Source organism: Gopherus evgoodei, chromosome 7 (genome assembly GCF_007399415.2).
Source record: "Gopherus evgoodei ecotype Sinaloan lineage chromosome 7, rGopEvg1_v1.p, whole genome shotgun sequence".
NCBI classification, from domain to species: domain Eukaryota; kingdom Metazoa; phylum Chordata; order Testudines; family Testudinidae; genus Gopherus; species Gopherus evgoodei.
The window spans coordinates 80,365,915-80,388,647 of record NC_044328.1 but is presented as its reverse complement, the minus strand read 5'-3'; the positions used below and the strand labels follow the sequence as shown (position 1 = coordinate 80,388,647).

Here is a 22,733-nt window from a genome sequence, read left to right as displayed (position 1 = left end):
AACGGCACCATGGGACACAGAGTCCGGGCGCGCCGCCGCACTACCACCCCTGGCATGCACTGCATAGCCGCCGGCCGCCGCCGCGATGCGAGGGCTCATGGCGGACTACAGTTTCCCAGAGTGCTTGGCAGGTCACGCACGGAACTCTCGCTTCTACGCTGCAAGAGTCGGAGGCATGCTGGGGGATGTAGTTCTACCGCGTAGGCCCTGGACAAGAGGACGCTCGGCAGTGGCCGTAGTCATCGCAGAACCATATGGTCAGGAGGGGCTGACACCGATCTGGGCAGCTCTTCCCTTAGCAGCCAGGCAGTTCCGATGAGCCTCCGCACACACACAGCATCCATGTAGGCCTGTGCAGAGTCCCCCCTAAGGCAGCACCCAGGCAGGCCACCCATTCTGCTGGCACTGGCTCTAAAGCCCCAGCTCCCAGAGGCAAGTGATTCCATGCAACTCCTCACCGACATTAAAAGACAGGGTGTTTCTGTGCCTGACGGTTTGCAATGCGGCAAATAAAGAACAAAAAAATATGATTTCAAAACAATCTCAATATTTTGGGGGACTGCCTCTTGCTTTTTGAAAGTTTAATGTTGGCAAATACCACAAATGACAATTGTGGAACACAGCCATGAATCAGTGTGAAGGCAATTGCCAATAAAACACATGACAAGAGAGAGAAATGGGATGGCAAGAATGTAAATTACTTCCCTAATAAATCATGGGCAGGGCTACAGAAATGACTGATTGACAAGGAGAAGCATAACAAGACATTGGCAAATCTGAGAGCCATAGACACTGATCTCAGTGGAGCTGCAGATTTGGGCTTTCGTGGAGCTAGAGCAATGTCTGGGTGCTGCACTAGACTCGTTTGCAGTGAGTAGGCACTTGCATTATACATCCATATCATAAGTCACTCTCCAAACCTGGTGGTTATTAAATCACTGGCCTCTGCTCTCTACTGATATGCAATGGTTCCACCTGACATGATGCTGTCATTACCTTCCACTAACATCACTCATATGTTTGACCCTCTGGAGGATATAAAAGGTTCTAGCTAGTGGTCTTGCCCATTTCATTTGATCTCAGCTCTTGCTTTGGGATTTGCTAATCATAGAATATCAGGGTTGGAAGGGACCTCAGGAGGTCACCCAGTCCAACCCCCTGCTCACAGCAGGACCAATTCCCACTAAATCATCCCAGCTAGGACTTTGTCAAGCCTGACCTTAAAAATCTCTAAGGAAGGAGATTCCACCACCTCCCTAGGTAACCTATTCCAGTGCTTCACCACCCTCCTAGTGAAATAGTTTTTCCTAATATCCAACCTAACCTCCCCCACTGCAACTTGAGACCATTAGTCTTTGTTCTGTCATCAGGTACCACTGAGACAGTCTAGATTCATCCCCTTTGTAACCCCCTTTCAGGTAGTTGAAAGCAGCTATCAATCCCTCCTCATTCTTCTCTTCTGTAGACTAAACAATACAGTTCCCTCAGCCCCTCCTCATAAGTCATGTGATCCAGCCCCTTAATCATTTTTGTTGCTCTCCACTAGACTCTTTCCAATTTTTCTATATCCTTCTTGTAGTGTGGGGCCCAAAACTGGACACAGTACTCCAGATGAGGCCTCACCAATGTTGAATAGAGGGGAATGATCACATCCCTCGATCTGCTGGCAATGCCCCTACTTATACAGCCCAAAATGCCATTAGCCTTCTTGGCAACAAGGGCACACTGTTGACTCATATCGAGCTTCTCGTCCACTGTAACCCCTAGGTCCTTTTCTGCAGAACTGTTCCTAGCCATTCGGTCCCTAGTCTATAACAGTGAATGGGATTCTTCCACCCTAAGTGCAGGACTCTGCACTTCTCCTTGTTGAACCTCATCAGGTTTCTTTTGGCCCAATCCTCTAATTTGTCTAGGTCCCTCTGTATCCTATCCCTACCATCCAGTATATCTACCATTCCTCCCAGTTTAATGTCATCTGCAAACTTGCTCAGAGTGCAGTCCACACCATCCTCCAGATCATTAATGAAAATATTGATCAAAACCGGCCCTAGGACCAACCCTTGGGGCACTCCGCTTGAAATCGGCTGCCAACTAGATATGGAGCCGTTGATCACTACCCGTTGAGCCCGACAATCTAGCCAGCTTTCTATATACCTTATCGTCCATTCATCCAGCCCATACTTCTTTAACTTGCTGGCAAGAATTCTGTGGGAGACTGTATCAAAAGCTTTGCTAAAGTCAAGGAATAACACATCCATTGCTTTCCCCTCATCCACAGACCCAGTTATCTCCTCATAGAAGGCAATTACGTTAGTCAGGCATGACTTGCCCTTCGTGAATCCATGCTGACTGTTCCTGATCACCTTCTTCTCCTCTAAGTGCTTCAGAATTGATTCCTTCAGGACCTGCTCCATGATTTTTCCAGGGACTGAGGTGAGGCTGACTGGCCTGTAGTTCCCCGAATCCTCCTCCTTCCCTTTTTTAAAGATGAGCACTACATTAGCCTTTTTCAAGTCATCTGAGACCTCCCCAGATCGCCATGAGTTTTCAAAGATAATGGCCAATGGCTCTACAATCACATCCGCCAACTCCTTTAGCACCCTCGGATGCAGCGCATCCAGCCCCATGGACTTGTGCTTGTCCAGTTTTTCTAAATAGTCCCGAACCACTTCTTTCTCCACAGAGAGCTGGTCACCTTCTCCCCATACTGTGCTGCCCAGTGCAGCAGCCTGGGAGCTGACTTTGTGAAGACAGAGGCAAAAAAATCATTGAGTACATTAGCTTTTTCCATATCCTCTGTCACTAGGTTGCCTCCCTCATTCAGTAAGGGGCCCACACTTTCCTTGACTTTCTTCTTGTTGCTAACATACCTGAAGAAACCCTTCTTGTTACTCTTAACATCCCTTGCTAGCTGCAACTCCAAGTGTGATTTGGCCTCCCTGATTTCACTCCTGCATGCCTGAGAAATATTTTATACTCCTTCCTGGTCATTTGTCCAATCTTCCACTTCTTGTAAGCTTCTTTTTTGCATTTAAGATCAGAAAGGATTTCACTGTTAAGCCAAGCTGGTCCCCTGCCATATTTACTATTCTTTCTACACATCGGGATGTTTTTTTCCTGCAACCTCAATAAGGCTTCTTTAAAATACAGCCAGCTCTCCTGGACTCCTTTCCCCCTCATGTTATTCTCCCAGGGGATCCTGCCCATCAGTTCTTGGAGAGAGTCAAAGTCTGCTTTTCTGAAGCCCAGGGTCCCTATTCTGCTGCTCTCCTTTCTTCTTTGTGTCAGGATCCCATCCTCGACCATCTCATGGTCACTGCCTCCCAGATTCCCATCCACTTTTGCTTCCCCATCTAACTCTTATCTGTTTGTGAGCAGCAGGTATAGAAGAGCTCTGCCCCTAGTTGGTTCCTCCAGCACTTGCACCAGGAAATTGTCCCCTACACTTTCCAAAAACTTCCTCGATTGTCTGTGCACCGCTGTATTGCTCTCCCAGCAAATATTCAGGGTGATTAAAGTCTCCCATGAGAACCAGGGCCTGCCATCTAGTAAGTTCTGTTAGTTGCCGGAAGAAAGCCTCGTCCACCTCATCCCCCTGGTCTGGTGGTCTATAGCAGACTCCCACCCCGACATAACCCTTGTTGCTCATACTTCTAAACTTAATCCAGAGACTCTCAGGTTTTTCTGCAGTTTCATACTGGAGCTCTGAGCAGTCATACTGCTCTCTTACATACAATGCAACTCCCCCACCTTTTCTGTCCTGCCTGTCCTTCCTGAACAGTTTATATCCATCCATGACAGTACTCTAGTCATGTGAGTTATCCCATCAAGTCTCTGTTATTCCAGTCAGATAATAGTTCCTTGACTGTGCCAGGACTTCCAGTTCTCCTTGCTTGTTTCCCAGGTTTCTTGCATTTGTGTATAGGCACTTAAGATAACTTGCTGATTGTCCTGCTTTCTCAATCTGAGACAGGAGTCCTACCCTCTTGCACTCTCCTGCTTGTGCTTCCTCCCGGTATCCCATTTCCCCACTTACCTCAGGGCTTTGGTCTCCTTCCCCTGGTGAACCTAGTTTAAAGCCCTCCTCACTAGGTTAGCCAGCCTGCTTGCAAAGATGCTCTTCCCTCTCTTAGTTAGGTGGAGCCCATCTCCACCTAGCACTTCTTGGAACACCATCCCATGGTCAAAGAATCCAAAGCCTTCTCTCCGACACCACCTGCATAGCCATTCATTGACTTCCACAATTCGACGATCTCTACCAAGGCCTTTTTCCTGCACAGGGAGGATGGACAAGAACACCACTTGTGCCTCAAACTCCTTTATCCTTCTTCCCAGAGTCACGTAGTCTGCAGAGATCCGCTCGAGGTCATTCTTGGCAGTATCATTGGTGCCCACGTGGAGAAGCAGGAAGGGGTAGCAATCCGAGGGCTTGATTAGTCTCAGCAGTCTCTTCGTCACATCGTGAATCCTAGCTCCTGGCAAGCAGCAGACCTCTCAGTTTTCTTGGTCGGGGCGGCAAATAGATGACTCAGTCCCCCTGAAAAGGGAGTCCTCAACCACCATCACTTTCCTCCTCCTTCTCTTGGGAGTGGTGGTCGTGGAACCCCCATCCCTAGGACGGTGTATCTCATGCCTCCCAATCGGTGGAGTCTCCTTCTGCTCCCTTCCCTCAGATGTATCATCTAGTCCACTCTCTGCATTAGTACCTGTGGAGAGAATATGAAAACGGTTGCTCATCTGTATCTCCACTGCTGGTACATGGATGCTCCTCTTTCTTCTTCTGGAGGTCACATGCTGCCAAATTTCTTCACTATCCCTCTCCCCTCTGCACAGCCTGCTCCAATTCTTCAGAACGTTGTGTCCGTAGAAGCATATCCTGGCGTCTGTCCAGGAAATCTTCATTTTCTTGTATGCAACGCAGGGTCAATACTTGTTTCTCCAGACCTCGAACCTTCTCTTCCAATATGGAGACCAGCTTGCACTTTGTGCAGACAAAGTCCTGTGGAAGAAAGACAGACATGGCACAACCTGTGCAGGTTACCACAGCTGAATGCTCACCTTCCATAATTTCTTCCTTCTAAGAGCTTCCTCAGCTATTGCAGCAACTCACAGAAGCAGGGGCAGCTCTAGGCACCAGCAAAGCAAGCAGCTGCTTGGGGCAGCCCATTTGCAGGGGCGGCAGCTGGCAGGGATCCAGCCTGAGAGCTGAAAACCAACAGGAGGCCCTGGAAGCTGTAGTTCCTTGGTTAGCTCCCTGCCTATAGAGCCAGCTCTGGAGCAGAGAAAGAACTACATTTCCCAGCATTCCCTTGGCTGCTATCAACAGGAAAAGGGGGGAGGGAGTATGGTAGCTGAAACCTTTGCTGCAGCTTGTGGGGAATGGAGAGCTCACTGCTAGAGCAGGTGGCACTGTGAATGGGGAACAAGTGTGCCCAAGGAGTAGAAAGCTTTGACTTAGATATTCCCTTCAGAAGACATTCCGGACTGGATTAGGTATACTGGTATGACCTCACCTTGCAGTCCCCAAAGAAGGAATTGGGTGGACTAAATGGACAGTGCCCCTCTCTCTCTGAAGCCTAGCCAGGGGGGTATGTGGATCCCACTAGAATTTAAAATGAAAAGTAAAGGAGAGGAGGCTCTGGACCAGGGCAGGTTTAGATACAGTACCAGGCACTTAGGAGGATTTCCACTTCTGAGCCATGGAAGCAGAAATTTGACTTTTCCTTTCCAGATTTAGCTAATATTCAGAAAGGGAATCTAGCACCTGCCTTCTAGATTTGAACACCTCAAAATTCAGGAGTGCTGAAGCTTAATTTGGGCAGCTGTTACTTCATTTCTCCCAAATCAAATATACTGATCCACTGTAATTTGCTATAGAGAAAGTAGGATAAAACTGAGCAAGAAATGTTTTCCAGTGGTTATTAGGACTGGAATTGCTATTTTCAACAGCCATTTTTTTTTTTAGTTTTATTTGTTTAAAAGGAAGACAGTGATATTGCATTGGCAAATCCCCCATAGAGAGTGGAAGAATAATAAAGGCACCTTAACTTTTCCTCATTTATGGAGGACAGTCTTATAATATGCATCCAGATATCCTCCAGCCACACAAGCTGAAAATTGTTCCACTTTATTGCAGTTCTGTAACCATATGGGAACCAATCCTATCTGTGTTCTGTGCACAACCAAAATTCCTGCTGAATGACCCGCCCTGGGAGCAGGTTACCAGTAACCCAGGGCTGGGGCAGAAGGAGGGTGCAGGTGGGGGAAGAGAGGGCCCAGGGCTGGGATGGCAGGGAGGTGCGGGAAGAGGGCCCAGGGCTGGGATGGTATGGGGATGCGGGTTGGGGTGGGGAAGAGGGCCCAGGGCTGGGACAGCAGGAAGGTGTGGGTCGGGGGGGAGAGGGCCCAGTGCAAGGGCAGTGGGGGGAGAGCAAAAAATCTAGAGCCAGCCCTGCACAGAAGCCCACAAGATGAAAGCCTCAGTGGGCTCACCCCAGGCAAACTCCCACTATTAGCCTCCACTGTTCGCAGTTCAGGTGGTTTGCTGGTAACTGCCTATTTATAACAGTCAGGTCCACTCAAGGCCCACCTGGAACAAAGCATTCCCAATTCACACACTTTTAATCTTAAAAACAGCCCCATGTTTGGCTGGCGAAAGAGACCCCTTTGTATAGTGAATGGTGGTGGAATCAGGAGCACCCATGCCTCATTATTGTAATAATAATATCTAGCTCTTATGTATGGCTTGTCATCAGTAGATCTCAAAATGCTTTAAAAATGAGGTGTTATCCTCATTTTACAGAAGGGGAAACTGAGGCACAGAGAAGCAAAATGACCTCTCCACAGTCACAAGCAGGTCAGGTCTCCTGAGGTCTCATCCAGGGATTTATTGATTAGGTCACATTGCCTCCCTGCTGCCAATATAGAAGTTGGAAAGTGTATAGGCTGGTGTCCTGCCAAATACTTTCCTTGTTCAGGACTGAGCTTGGATGGTGTGCAGTGAACGAAGCACAGGGCCACATATAAAAATTAGGATGGATAACAATAAATATTGAACTGTTGCCTTCTTCGCTGAGCATTGTCCATCCTGCATATTGAATGAGGCAAATATCCAGTGGAAAAAATAGCTTGTGACAATGCCTTTAAACATTGTGATCATGCATTTATGCAGATGCACAAGGAGGCAGAATTAAGATTGTGCAAAGCACGTTAATTTAATCATTTCCTGGCTTTTGAGTGCTTCACTGTTCAGCCTTAATGTTATTTTAATCTCATTTTCTGTATGGAACCTCCTAGGTTTATTAAAAGAAATTGAAATTCTTGTTACAAAAGAGCAGCCATATGATATGGAAAGGCATGTGTGAACAGAGATCAGGGATCCTGCCTCAATTATTGCACATACAGTGTATTGCAGAGCATTCTACTGCTGTCTAGCAGACAGCACAATATTTTCTTCTACCCTTCAGTTAATGCTGTCAAAGAAATTAAAGGAAATGAGTAAGGTTTTGTCAAGTGTATTAGTAGGTGAAATAAAAATTAATTAATATTAAGATAAATTAATGGAGGATAGATAAGTTCATTGAGAATAGGTCCATCAATGGCTATTAGCCAGAATGGGCAGGAGTGGTATCCTTAGCCCCTGTTTGTCAGAAGCTGGGAAGGATGACAGGGGATGGATCACTTGATGATTACCTGTTCTGTTCATTCCCTTTGGGGCACCTGGCATTGGCCACTGTTGAATGACAGGATACTGGGCTAGATAGACCTTTGGTCTGACACAGTATGCCCATTCTTATGTTAATCAGAAAGTTGATCTATTTAATAAATGAGGTTATGTGAAATTAATGAGGGTTCAAAAATGGTTGTAATCCTAACAAGAAAATAAAGGCTGGGATAATTGATCAAGTCAAGCAAGGCTCCTCACTAGAGTTACCACCTAGCTGGTATTTGACTAGCCTGGCTTTTATGGATTTGCCGGTTGCCAGAAAAATAATTTAATCTGCTGGGATTTTTTACATGGTCTAAATGTTTGCATTATTATCACAATGCATTGGGATAGCTAATGTTAAAAGTTTCTCTGTCCAGCTAAAGATGCTGCAGTTTTCCTACTTCCTCAATGTAAGCAATAACAGATCAAAACTCTTGAAAATACAGCAGCTGCCTGCCCACCAACTCACAAGTGCACCGCACAGGTGTGAGAGAGGGTTTGAGTCACATATGTGGGATATTAATCAATCTTATCTCTATGTGGAAATTCTCTAGATACTATAAGTGGCTGGGGGGGAAGGTTATGGAGTTGCTTTGTGGTTGGGGTTGTGCCAGGCTTGCCTTGTGGGAAGGGTCCTGGGTTTTTTGCATTTCAAAGGTGGTAACCCTCCCCCTTCTCCCCACTCAGGCCAGCCCCCAACAGCTGCCCCCCATACTCCAGCTAGATCTCCACACTCAGGCCCCTCACCCCCTGTCACTCTGGCTAGGACCCCAGAGCCAGGCCCCTTGCCACGCCTACTCCAGCCAGACCCCCACAACTCCTTCACACACCCTCCCACTCTTTCCAGCCCTTCCAGCCAGATCTCCATTTGCACTTAAAAAGTTGGATTATGCAGGGAGCTCAGCCTACATGATGAGCAATTACGTGCATCACTCTTTAGCAGAAAGTAAGGAAGACTTTGTAAACACAGTTATCAATAGCCTAGAAATGGAGAAGGAGGAACAGTCAGAAAATATTGACCATAGAAAGGTATGGAGTACATGGCACCTGGGATGGGGTGTCCACCCCATACAAACCCTGAGCAGGTTAATGTGGGTCAGGAGGAGCCAATTTACCTTAGACACTGCACTGGGAGGGGAACCAGGGATTGATAGCACCTAATGGCAGATAAATTGCAGTTGGGATAGGATTTTAAAGCCAGGAAGGGAGCATAAGGATGAAGTTTGCAGTTGTTTCCTTTGTTTTGTCTTTTTTTGGCAGGTGGACTTGAACCTGGGATCTGTGGGGCTTAGTATATGAGCCTCTACTGTATGAGCCAAAAGCCATATGGTTTTTAGTTAAGGCTAGAGCAGACTCATTAATCTCTCTTTAAGTAGTCTTGGTGCCATAGGATGGTGTGTGTGGGTTACACCTAGGGAAGGGGAGATGACTTGGGATAAGGAGGTGCTGTGCTGTAGAGGGAGAATAGGCCCTCGGGCCCTGCTGGAACTAGGGAGTTGTACAAGAGGCCCAAAGAGATGAAGTAGCCAGGGGAAGAGGAGGAAGCTGTAGTGGTAAACCAGGAGCTAGAGGGGAAGTGGGGAGGAACCCAGGGAAACAACAACATGGCCTGAGACTGAGCAGACCTACGTAGCTAGTCTTAGACCACCTGGGATAGAGCCTGGTGGGCTTAGATTCCCCTACTAGGTGCTGTCATAGAACCTGGAGTTGGAACAGAAGACTGAGAAGGCAAGGGGGACTCTGTTACCCTTGAAGGTGGAGGGATCACATGGTGAACTGGCCAGGGGGCTGAATCACAAAAAGGGAGCACCTTGAGTCATGGGAAAAGATAGAAAGGGGGCCACAGCATGAGTAACTGATGGAAGAGGGTCTCAGATGGAGGCAAGAGCTAATTCCCACACCTAGCCTAAGGAAGTGCACTTGCAGTGAGTGGAACCCCTTCACAATGCCTGATGCCAAACTCATCTCTGCTGTAACACCCCTGACTTTGGTAAGGTTACCCTGGACATGAGCTTTGGCCTCTAGAGCATGAAGAAACAGTGAAAGATGTTTTTGAGAAGTCTAGGAAAACCCTGGGATAGGAAGAGAAACATGAATGCAGTACTGATCTCCAAAAAAGGACAGGAGAATGATCCTGGCAATTACTCTCTGCAGACTTTTAGCTGTTCCATTATTTTGCCAAACATAAGAATTCCTAGGCTGTCTCCAAGCCAAGTTCCGCCAAGTTGGGTATCCTGGGGCTGCCATGAGATGCTGCAGAGAAAAGTAAGAATCCTGCACAGTAGCAGATGTGAGAAAACCTGACCCCCCTCATTAGGTCTCATCCTGGCCTCTAACAGAGATGGGGTTAAGTCCTAAAGCATTAGGTTTAATTACCCTGTCCAAAGTTTGTGTTGTCACTAATTATGACAGCTATGGATGGTCTTGATATATAAATAACCAATCCATTTTTAAATCTTAATTCTTTGTCTCAATGACATCCTGTAGTAGTGAGTTCTGCAGTCTAATTACAGACTGTGAGGGGGAAATTCCTTTTATTGGTTTTGGATTTCTTACCTGTTAACTTTGTGTCTCTTGCTCTTGTATTATGAGACAGGGAGAACACCTTCTCCTTATCTGCCTTCTCGAGACCAGATGGGTGACAGAATAGCTTTTATTGGTCCAACTTCTGTTGGTGAGAGACAAGTTTTGAGTAACCTGAGGAAGCTCTGTATCTTGAAAGCTTGTCTCTCTCATCAACAGAAGCTGGTCCAATAAAAGCTATTACCTCACACACCTTGTCTCTCTCATATCTGACCTGGGACTGACCTGGCTACAACTACACTGCATATATTTCTGTAGAATAGAGAAGTCATTATTTTATATGTGTTTATCATCTCCCCTCTTATTCATCTCCTTTCTAAGGTGACAAGCCCAGTCTTTCCAATCTCTCTTCCTGGGAGTTTCTCCAGACCCTGGATCATTCCCGTCACCATTCTCTGTACAGCAGTTCTGCAATATCCTATGTGAGATGGAGTGTTTAGTAACACATGCAGATGGGGCCACACCATTGTTTTATAAAAGTAGTAGACTATTCTCCATACTCTTCTCCATCCCATTTCCTATGCAGCCAAACTACAGCTGGGTGAAATTTTTCAACAGAAAACTTTTTTCTGCCAAAAAAATGTGGGTTTGGGTCAGCTGAAACATTTTTCAAATTCCTGTCAAAGCTACTAAATTGTTTTGGTGGTGGGTGGGGGACAAAATGTGTTAAATTTTTTTTAATTTGGATGTTTTCAAAATAATGTTTTGGGTTTTTTAAATTCAAAATGACTTTTTGTTTCGAATTTTATTTGTTTTATTTTAAAATAGAGGCAAACCGAAAAAGAAAGCATTTTAGTTTTCGGTAGAACAAAACATTTAATTCTACCTGAGACAAATTTCTTCTTTTTCAGTTCAGCCACCAAACTGAAGAATCAGTTATTTCCACAGTGCTAACCTGAACATCTCATTAGCTTGTTTGACTGCACCTGCCCATGGAGCAGCACTCTCCACTGAGTTGTCCTACAGTGACACCTAGATCTCTTTCTTGTGTTGATGCAGTTAAATTGGACCCCTGAAAGACATCAAGTAGCTTAACTTGCTCCAAAGTGCGTAACTTTGCACTTGCCAACAATGAATTGCATTTGCTATCATATTGTCTATTCCCTTAGCTTGGTTAGGTTTCCCTGAAGTTCTGTGCAGTCCCCTCTGGTCCTAACCTAAATAGCTTTGTGTCCTCAGCAAACTTTGCTACCTTACTGCTCACCTGCCTCTCCAACCATCTCTATAGAGCCATAAGAATTAAGGAGCATATTTACAGAAAACAAAGATTGGTAAAACACTTCAGTGATGCCAGAGCTCAGGTGTATCAGACCTCTCATCAGAGTTCAGGTGCTGCTGCACTCTATCATCAGAAAGCCCCCTTGTATTGAACTTGTGCCTCCCCCTGGAACAGGATGACCAGACTCCCAGTGTTAGCGGGACAGTCCCGACATTAGGGGCTTAGCCTTTGGCTTATATACGCAACTATACCCCTCCCCCCTGGAAAAATAGCGTCCTGAATTTTCCACACTTGCTATCCGGTTACCCTACCCTGAAAGCAGAGGCATGTTATTAGACAGGCATAGCCCCTGGGCTTTGGCCTGCCTCTGGGTTTGGTTGCAGCCAGCACCACAGCTGAGCACAGTGCAATGGAAATAGAGAACATTCACGCAGGCTGCTATGTGCTAAGGGTTTTGCAGCAGTAGCTTGCGTCAAACTGCTGGACAAAGCACTGGTGATCACGGCGGGGACCAAAGCTGCACACTAGTCCCGGGGGGGGGGGGGTGGACGGCCCAGGTGATCCGTGAGGCCATTTTTATCTGGCAAGTGTCATTGCTGCCCAGCACACTGTACCGAGTCCTTGCGGACTACAATCCCCAAGCTGCACTGGGGTGTGTGATACTGGAAACGGAGCTAGAGGAGAAGCAGCTGTGCAGTGCTTCCTGGCTGGACTCAGCAGGAGCAAGCTTGGCTGGACGCCCTGTGCAGTGTGTCTGCGATTACAATGACAGCGTGTCCTGAGGAGGCAGCAGCAGGCAGGCCGAGAACCCCCCTGGGCATCCCTCCCTCCCCCTTTGTCTAGGCTTCGCAAAGCAGCCACTGACGCTGGGTTCCTGCCAGAGCTGCGAAGCAGGGCCTCCCGAGCGCAGCTGGGAGAACCGCACAGGTTGGTCCCTTTGAGTCTTTCTCTGTCCCCGACGTTCAGCCGCCCAAGGAACCTGCCTCCTCTGGCTGTGGCGCTTCTTGGCCACCTCCAAGACATCTCCTAGGCATAGCGAGTGGAGTGGGGTCTGCAAGGAAGGGTGCCCAAGTGAGAGATGTGCCTGGTCTCCCTCTGGCAGCGAGTTGCTAGTGTTCCAGTGCGGGGAGGGGCTCCTCCTGTGTTGGGGGTGAAGGCAGGGTCAGGGTGGGTCATGGATAGTGAGGGGAAAACAGGGGCATCCCTGCACCCCCGGCTGTGCTTCTGTTTGGTCTTACCCCATCTCAGTTTGGGAGTGAGTGAGGAGGAGGGGGCCAGACAACACAAGCCCAGATCAGTGCTGGTGGAAGTTGCCAGGCTGGGAGCCCTGAAGCCTAAAGAACAAGCACAGCCCCCAGGAGCACCAGGGCATGCTCCTCCCCCACTACCCAATGGCCCTCATGCCCAGGTGCTGGGCCATGCCAGTGACAGCGGTGGATTTCCAGTGGCGGTGGTCTTGATGTCCACACCTGCCGACAAAGCCCATTTCCCACAGCCCACCTAACTAGATGGGAAGTGCGATCACAACAACTTGGGGCAAAGTCAAACCAGCAGCCCAAAGGCTCCGCATCCCATTCCCTGTGTCTTTCACTGGTGAAATCCCACTGCTGGGAAGTGATCAGTGAGACCCCTCAATATGAGCACAGCAGAGACCTCGTCAGCTGCTTTCCAGCTGGGCCAGTCAGAGAAACCACTGCAGCCCCGGCACTTGCAGTGCTAAGTGATGCCTCTGCCTGCCAACTCCGCAGCTGGGGGACCCCTGCTGCCAGTGCCCAGAGAATCCATAAGTGGCTACTGACAGAGGTTTGCAGCGACTGGAAAGGGAAGTGGCAGGACTTAGGGTTAGATCTGCCATGGCTGGAAGCAGCAGCTGTGCCGGACAGTACCTAGTGTGCTAGAGCAGGGCTGCGTGAGAAGCTTCCAGCAGTGCTGCACTTTTTAAAGAGAACTAAAAATTCACAGTAACTTAGGTACACGTGACCATTACTTGATTGCATTATAATGCGCATGCAGAGTAATCATCAGACCAGTGATATGTACCCTTGGTGCTTTAAGAGTGCTGTATTCAGAAAATTGAAAACAATTATGAGCCAAATCAGCTGGGAGGATGAATTGAATCAGAAAAATGGGAATGATAACAGGGAATCATTTCAGAACATTGTTAGCAGATGCCCGAAAAGCCACAGTCAAGGAGGGTAGGCTGTATTGGTTAAAAAAGCTGACCTGGTTTAGAGAGGAAGTGAGGGCAGCTATTAAAAAAATACAACAAATGGAGGAAAAGGGAAGTTGATAGTAATGAATATAAATCAGGAGTTAAGAATTGTAGAAAACTGATAGGGAAGCCAAGGGACACAAGAAACCTATGGCCACAGAGTTAAGGACAATGAGGTTTTAAAATATATTGTGCATAAAAAGCATCCTGGCAATAGTCTTGCTATATTACTTAATGGATACTGTTGAATCATCAGTAATAATGGCAGAAGTGCTTAATAAATATTGCTGTTCTTATTTGGAGCGATCAGATGATATAATCTCATCACATAGTAATTACACTCTGTCCATTTCACTAATATCTCTGGCGGATGTGGAACAGAAGCTACTAACAATAGCCATTTTTAAATCAGCATCCAGGAGTTTCAAAAGGGCTGGCTGAGGAGCATGCTGGACTATTAATATTGATTTTTTAAAATAAGTCGTGGAGCAATAGGGAAATTCCAGAGGAGTGGAAGAACACTAATGTTGTGCCAATTTTTAAAATTGACCCAAATAATTATAGGCTGGTCAGCCTGACATGGACACTGGGCAAGAGAATGGAGCAAGAGAATGATAAGAGACTTGATTAATAAGGAACTATAGGAGGTTAATTAATGCAAATCAGTGGGTTTATGGAAAATAGATCCAATCAAGCTACCCTGGTATCTTTTCAAGTTTGTTTAATAAAGGTTGATGTAATATGTTAGACTTTTCTAAGGTGTTTGACTTGGCACCACGTGACATTTTGATTACCTACATTTACCTAGGGAAGTGGTGGAATCTCCATCCTTAGAGGTTTTTAAGGCCTAGCTTGACGAAGTCCTGGCTGGGATGATTTAGATGGGGTTGGTCCTGTTTTGAGCAGGGGGTTGGACTCGATGACCTCCTGAGGTCTCTTCCAACCCTAATCTTCTATGATTCTATGATTTGAAAAAAAAAAAAAGATATAAGATACACATGGTTCACATTAAATGGATTAAAAACTGGCTAACTGACAGGTCTCAATATAACTGTAAACTGGGAATCGTCATCGAGCGAGTGTGTTTCCATTGGGAATCAGTTCTTGGCCCTAAGCTATTCAACATTTTTATCAATGACCTGGAAGAAAACAAAATCAGGGATAAAGTTTGCAGATGACCCAAAAATTGCAGGAGTGGTAAATAATGAAGAGGATGGGTCACTGATCCAGTGTGATTTAGCTTACTTGGTAAACTGGTTGCAAGCAAACAATATGTGTTTAATACAGCTAAATGTAATGGTACACATCTAGGAACAAAGAATGCAGTGCATACTTACAGAATGGGGGACTCTATCCCGAGAAGCAGTGACTCTGAAAAAGATGTGGCCCTGGTCTACACTGGAGGGGTCGGGGGATGGAATCGATCTAAGTTACGCAACTTCAGCTATATGAATAACGTAGCTGAAGTCAACATACTTAGATCAACTTACTGTGGTGTCAAGTATCAGAGGGGTAGCCGTGTTAGTCTGGATCTGTAAAAGCAGCAAAGAATCCTGTGGCACCTTATAGTCTGTTAGTCTATAAGGTGCCACAGGATTCTTTGCTGCTTTTACTGTGGTGTGTTCACTGCGGTGAGTTGACTGCTGCCTCTCCCCCATCAACTCTGCCTATGAGCTGGAGTACAGTAGTCGACAGGAGAGGGCTTGTGGGTCGATTTATCACGTCTAGACTAGATGCGATAAATTGATCCCCACTGGATCGATCGCTGCCCGCCAATCCGGCAGGTAGGGTAGACATACCTATGAGCTCCCTGTGTAACAAGCAAATGTGAGCCTGGAATGCATAAACAGAGGAATCTTGAGTAAGCGTCAAGGTTATTTTATCTCTCTCTTTGGCATTGGTATGACCACTGCTAAAATCTTGTGTCCAGTTCTGGTGCCCCAACTCAAGCAGGATGCTGGTAAATTGGAGAGGTTTCAGAGAAGAGCCATGAGAATGATTAAAGGATTAAAAACTATGCCTTATAGTGATAGACTCTGTCCATTTAGCTTAATAAAGAGAAGGTTTAAGGTGACATAATTACTATCTATAAGTACATGGTGAACAAATATTTAACAATGGGCTGTTCAGTCTAGCAGACTGCACTATACAGCTCGGCAAATTCAGACTGGTAATAAGGTTTTTTAACAGGGAGCACAATTCACCATTGGAACCATTTACCCTGGGTAGTGGTGGATTCTCCATCACTGACAATTTTTAAATCAAGATTGAATACTTTTCTAAAAGATTTGCTCTCAGAATTATCATGGGGCAGTTCTCTGGACTGTGCTATGTGGGAAGTCAGACCAGATGATCACAAAGGTCCCTTCTGGCCTTGGCATCTCAGAATCAAAAGCCCTTCCAAATGGGAGTTGATTGATAGGGCCCACCTGATAGTGGTAGTAGCAGATACACACTTGTCCCGCAAGTGCTGCCTTTCACTTTTTGCATTTGATTTTGCTGCAGAGAACTGTAGGTGAAGGAGGGAGGGAGTATTTCAGCACAGGAATTGAAGAGGGCAAAAGTTTGTTTTTTAGCTGTTTATTGCCCCAGAGCCAATGCCACCCTCATTAGAGCTGTAACTTATTAAACAGAATGACAGCTGTAAGATACCTTCAAATAGTCAACGGGAACATGATCTGAAAGTGGGGAGATGTGTTTTGTACAAATGGCTGCATTTCAGAATTGTGGAAAATCAGTTAATCCTTTGGGGCCCCAGCCAGGATCTGAGGTCAGAGCTTCCCCTGTGATAGCTGATGCCTTGTCACCCTTAATGCAGCCAAGACGCATGTAGTTCCTTGAGTTGTGCTAAGCATTGTGCAAGCTACTGTTGCAGAAGCAGCACAGAGCCCTGAATGCTGGTCTTTTCAGACTGTGTTTAAGGACAGGAGATGATGCAAACTGTTGAGGCAAACTACAGAGCTCAGAGTCTGCACTGTGGCAACTGGCCTCACACATGTCTCAAATAAAGATAGTAAAGCTAAAGCATCAGGACTAGGCCTAGATCAGGTTCATGCACTGCCTTCAGGTCCCACTTTTGCTTTCAGTTCCCTTTTGCTAGTTCCTGAAATGTGCCTGTTTCGGAGAGAAGAAAGGAATCTGTTTGTCTGGCCTGAGTATGCAGTGTTGTTGTAGCCGTGTCAGTCCCAGGATATTAGAGATCCAAGGTGTGTGAGGTAATATCTTGTATTGGACCAACTTCTGTTGGGGAGAGAGGCAAACTTTCTAGCTATACATAGCTCTTCTGCAAGTCTGGAAAAGGTACTCGGTGTCACAGCTAAATACGAAGTGGAGCAGGTTGTTAAGCACAAGTAGCTAATGATCCCTTGCAATATGAGTTAACTACTTATGTCTGTACTTAGTGTAATTCCAGCCAAAGCAGGCCTGCCACTTTGTGCACTGCTGTGATAGACCTTCATTGATCCAGATTCTATTTCAGACTCTGCTCTGCCCACGAGCAGAAAATGAATGAGTCTGATATCCAGCCTCCAGGGCTTTATATTCTGCCATTCAGAATATTTGGGCCCTGTAAAGTTATAAGGGGATACCTACCATCTCACTGAGATCAGAGACCAGCAGCTGGCTGGCTGATTTAGCCCTGCTGCTGCAGCTGGGAGAGAGCTGCACCTTAACTGGCTGATCCTCATAGAAGGAGGAGCAGGAAATGGAGGGGGGCTGCAATATCTGTCAGAGACTATGTCAGCTGCTGGGCGGAACTGCTCTAAGAGACAAATGGACAGCGCCAAACTGTGGGAAGACCTGTTACCACAAGGCTCTGAGGTAAGAGCCAGGAGCTTTTGGGGTGATGAACTTACAGATGTGAGGGACAGAGGTAGGGAAGATTGATCTTGTTTGTTGAGGAGACTTGCAATAAAACAAATAGAAACCACCTTCCCTGGGCTCGGTGAGAAGGTTTACAGCAGAATTCCCCCAGGGAGGGCACTGGCCCAGCAAGTGCAAGTCTAGGTGCAGCCAGAAAGGGGGGCTATAAAACAGGCCCCATCCTTTAAAGTGTTAAAGGTGGCAGCTCAATTCTCCCCATAGGTCTTGAGCCTGCCCCTGTGACTTCAGTGGGCTCAGACACCCCCCCCCCGCCCATGTGTTCATGCGCCATTGCTGTGCTGCGAATCCTATGTGTGCAAACATAAACCATGCCACTGTACCCAGTGGCCCTTTGGCTCATGCTCTTACCTGGTCTCTGCAGCCATGCATGGGATCCATGGGCACACCTGGCATCAACCCACTTAAAGAACAGGAGTACTTGTGGCACCTTAGAGACTAACAAATTTATTTCAGCATAAGCTTTCGTGGGTTACAGCTCACTTCTTCAGATGCATAGAATGGAACACACAGAGAGGAGATATTTATGCATACAGAGAACGTGAAAAGGTGGAAGTACCCATACCAACTAAGAGGCCAGTCAATTGAGATGAGCTATCAGCAGCAGGAGAAAAAAAACTTTGAAGTGATAATCAAGAGGACCCATAGATGGTGTGAGGAGAACTCAACACGGGGAGATAGATTCAATTAGTGTACTGACCCAACCATTCCCAGTCTCTGTTTAAACCTAAGTTAATTGTATCTAATTTGCATATTAATTCGAGTTCAGCAGTCTCTCTTTGGAGTCTGTTTTTGAAGTTTTTTTGTTGCAAAATTGCCTCCTTCAAGTCTGGCACTGAGTGGTTAGAGAGGTTGAAGTGTTCTCCCACTGGTTTTTGAATGTTATGATTCCTGATGTCAGATTTGTGTCCATTTATTCTTTTGCGTAGAGACTGTCCGGTTTGGCCAATGTACATGGCTAATGGACATTGCTGGCAGATGATGGCATATATCACGTTGGTAGATGTGCAGTGGAACGAGCTCCTGATGGCGTGGCTGATATGGTTAGGTCCTATGATGGTGTCACTTGAATAGATATGTGGACAGAGCTGGCATCGGCTTTTTTGCAAGGATAGGTTCCTGGGTTAGTGTTTATGTTGTATGGTGTGTGGTTGCTGGTGAGTATTTGCTTCAGGTTGGGAGGCTGTCTGTAAGCGAGGACTGGTCTGTCTCCCAAGATCTGTGAGAGTGAGGGATAATCTTTCAGGATAGGTTGTAGATCTTTGATGATGCGCTGGAGAGGTTTTAGTTGGGGGCTGAAGGTGACGGCTAGTAGCGTTCTGTTATTTTCTTTGTTGCGCCTGTCCTGTAGTAGGTGGCTTTCTGGCTCTGTCAGTTTGTTTTTTCACTTCATCAGGTGGGTATTGTAGTTTTAAGAATGCTTGATAAAGATCTTGTAGGTGTTTATCTCTGTCTGAGAGATTGGATATGGTGCTGAAGTGATGTGGTGTATCCCATTTGCCTTCATAAACTTTTAAAGCTCCTGAGAGGCGAACTGTGGTCCATTGTCGCTCACAAGTTGTTGTGGCAGACCGAAATGACTAAAGAGTCCTCGTAGTTTTTGAATAGTACTCTCTGCAGTAGTGGACTGCATTATAGAGACTTCTGGCCATTTAGAATGGACGTCAACCACCACCAAGAACATGATTCCTTCAAGTGGGCCAGTGAAGTCAACATGAATACGTTGCTACGGGTTTTCAGGCTAGTCCCATGGGTGTGGGGGTGCCCACTGGGGTGCATTCCTCACACCCTGACATGATATACAAGCTCTTGCCTTCTCTTCAATAGCACTGTCCAATCCAGGCCACCAAAAATAGCTTTGGCAATTTCCTTCATGCGCACTATTCCACAGTGACCGGAATGGAGCTGTTCTAACATCTGTGATCTCAGTGGTGGTTGGATAATGACATCTCCCCCACAACAAACAACCAGATTAGATTGATAACTCCGTCCTCTTGGACGTGTAGTTAACAAGGTCAGGTGAGACCAGAGAAGTTCATCGAGATGTTCCATGCAGTACCAGGTCCATAACTTGGGACAATACTGGGTCAACTCGAGTTGCCTTCTTTACCTGAGTAGCGGTGATGGGTGTATTCTCTACCTGTTCAAAGTAAAATATTTACTTCTGGGCAATATCTTGACGTTTGACTGGCAAAGGCAGCCTTGAGAGATCATCCGCATTGCCATGCAGAGTGGATTTCCGATGTTTGATTTCATGTGTGTGCGTGGAAAGCAACAGTGCCCAACATTGCATATGACTAGCGGCTAATAGAGGAATGCCTGTGCGGGGTCCAAAAATTGAAGTCAGGGGTCTATGGTCTGTGAGAAGAGAGAAGGTACTGATGAAACTTCCGAATTTAGAAAACGATTCCCAGTGCCTTATGTTCAACTTGGGCATAGTTAGTTTTTGCTTTGCTTAGAGTTCGTGAAGCAAAAGTAATAGGTCTCTCTTCTCCTGAAGGCATAATGTGTGACACGACTGCTCCCACTCCATAAAGGGATGCATCGCAGGCCAACTGTAAGGGTAAGGATGGATCAAAGTACGTCAGAACTTCAGAATTTAGCGGTGCATCCTTAGCTTTGTTAAATGCAACATCACAGGCTTCCGTCCACTTCCAGGCCTTGTTCTGCCCAAGGAGTTCGTGAAGTGGTTTTAGCAGTGTGGCTAACTGAGATAAACTTTCCATAATAGCTCAATAATCCTAGAAATGAGCGAAGCTGGCTAACATTTCGAGGAGGGGGAGCCTCCACAATAGCCTTAACCTTGGCAGGGGCCTTACGAAGACATGTAGCATCAATGATGTGTCCCAAATATTCAGCAGAGGGCTGGAAGAATTCACACTTGTCTTTGCGGACTCTTAGTCCATACTCTTCCAGATTTTGTAGGGTAGCCTCTAAATTCTTTAGGTGATCCTCCTCATTCCTTCCAGTGACCAGGATGTCATCCAGATAGCACTGGACTCCTGGCAAGCCACACAAGATCTGGCCCTCTGGAACAGGGCGGGAGCAGATATTATTCCGAAGGGTAGGCAACAGTATCGATAAAGCCCCTTATGCGTCACAATAGTCAACAGCTCTTGGGACTTTTCATCAACATGCATCTGTAAATACGCTTGACTCAGATCAATCTTACTGAACTTTTGTCCCCCAGCCAGGCCTGAGAAAAGGTCATTGATGCGGGGAAGCAGGTATTGCTCTGCACACAACACTGGGTTGACAGTGACTTTAAAATCACCTCAAATCCAGAGGGAGCCATCTTTCTTCACTATTGGAACAATAGGAGTTGCCCATGGGCTATGGGTAATTGGTATTAGGTCTCCATTTGTGACCAGGCACTCCAGGTCCGCTTCAGCCTGATGGCATATGGCTCAGTTCTGGCTTTCAGATATTTTGGCTGACTGTCAGGTTTAATGTTCAATGTCACAGTGATTCCCTTCGTACTTCCCAGATCCTCTCCAAAAACAGCAGCATGTTTCCTTAGTATAGTGGTCAGACCGGTTTCTTCTTTAGTCACTCGGTGCATTTCTGCCCAATTCAGCTAGATCTTCCTAAGCCAAGATCTACCCATTAAGGCTGGGTAATTACTAGGGCCAACTCTAGCAATTTCGCCACCCCAAGCACGGCGGCACGCCGCGGGGGGCGCTCTGCTGCTCGCCGGTCCCGCGGCTCCGGTGGACCTCCTGCAGGCATTTCTGCGGACGGTCAGCTGGTCCCACGGCTCTGGTGGAGCTGCCGCAGGCGTGTCTGCGGGAGGTCCACCGGAGCCGCGGGGACCAGCGGACCGTCCGCAGCCACGCCTGCGGCAGCTCCACCAAAACCGCCTGTTGCCCTCCCAGCAACCGGCAGAGCGCCCCCTGTGGCGTGCCGCCCCAAGCATGCGCTTGGCGCGCTGTGGCCTAGAGCCAGCCCTGGTAATTACCTCTTACCCAAGGCTGGCTCCAGGGTTTTTTCCGCCTCAAGCAGAAGAAAAAAAAAAGCCACAATCACGATCTGCAGCTCTACTGCCGCCGCTTCAGTCTTTGGTGGCAATTTGGCAGCTGGTCCTTCGCTCCGAGAGGGAGTGAGGGACACGCCGCTGAATTGCCACCGAAGACCCAGACATGCCGCCCCTCACCGTTGGCTGCCCCAAGCAGCTGCTTGCTGGGCTGGTGCCTGGAGCCGGCCCTGCTCTCACCACAAACAGTGGCAATTTAACAGCCTGTCCATTGAGCTCCACCTTAACGTCAGTAGTGCCCAACATGGGCACAGCTTCTCCCGTATGTCTTCAGCACTGTTTTGTTTCTTTAAGCGGAAGATGCTGTAGCTTTTCTTTTTACACAGTCTTTGAGACCAGTGAAATGGCTGCACCAGTGTCCAGTTCCATGCTTATAGGTTTGCAGTCCAACAACAGGGTTACCCAGGATTCATGTGAGCCCACTGCCAAAGACAAAACGTGAGTGGCTCTTCTCCTTGTGATGAGGTATCTCCTTGGTCATCCTGGGTCTGCTCTAGGGTATGCAGATTTCCCTTTTTGGTCAGCCAGACCATAGACCTCTTTTTCTTTTGTTTACAGGCACACTCAATGTGTCCCTTTTTGCCACAGTGTTGACATACCAGGTCCTTACACCAGCATTCTGATGCATAGTGACCTGGCTTACCACAGCGATAACATTCCTGACTCCCCACAGTTTTGTGAGTAAGTTCTTGTGACACCTTATGAACCTAGGGCATGCACCGATGGATTGCGTCTCGTTTGTAGCCAGTTCCATGGAGATTGCAAAATCAATGGCCTTCTGTAAGGTAAGCTGAGCCTCTGTCAACAGGCGCTTCCATATAGCTTCACTGTGCAGGCCACACACTAACCTGTCACATAGGGCATCATTTAATATCTCCTTAAATTCACATTGTTCTGCAAGCTTTCTCAAAGTTGCTACAAATTGTACAAATGTTTCATCTTCTTTCTGGTCTCTTTTGTGGAACCGATATCTTTCAGCAATTACCAGTGGTTTTGGAGAAGAATGGGACCCCAGGATTTCCACAGTGTCACTGTAAGATTTAGTCTCTGGCTTAACAGGGTGTAATAAGCTGCATAGCAGGGAGTGGGTCTTAGGCCA

The 22,733-nt window shown here is 46.9% G+C and overlaps 1 protein-coding gene across 3 annotated transcripts in view; it reads left to right on the top strand.

Annotated features, from left to right (window-relative positions):
• The first annotated feature begins 12,181 nt into the window (after nucleotides 1–12,181).
• Nucleotides 12,182–22,733, top strand: part of MON1A (MON1 homolog A, secretory trafficking associated) — a 34,897-nt gene continuing 24,345 nt past the window's right edge. For 2 of the 3 annotated variants that reach the window (XM_030569478.1, XM_030569481.1), the window contains exon 1: nucleotides 12,182–12,437. The gene's annotated coding sequence lies outside the window, so the exon portion shown is untranslated. Of the gene's footprint in view, nucleotides 12,438–22,192; nucleotides 22,420–22,733 lie in introns of all 3 variants that reach the window. The other variant, XM_030569479.1, reaches the window with a different exon arrangement.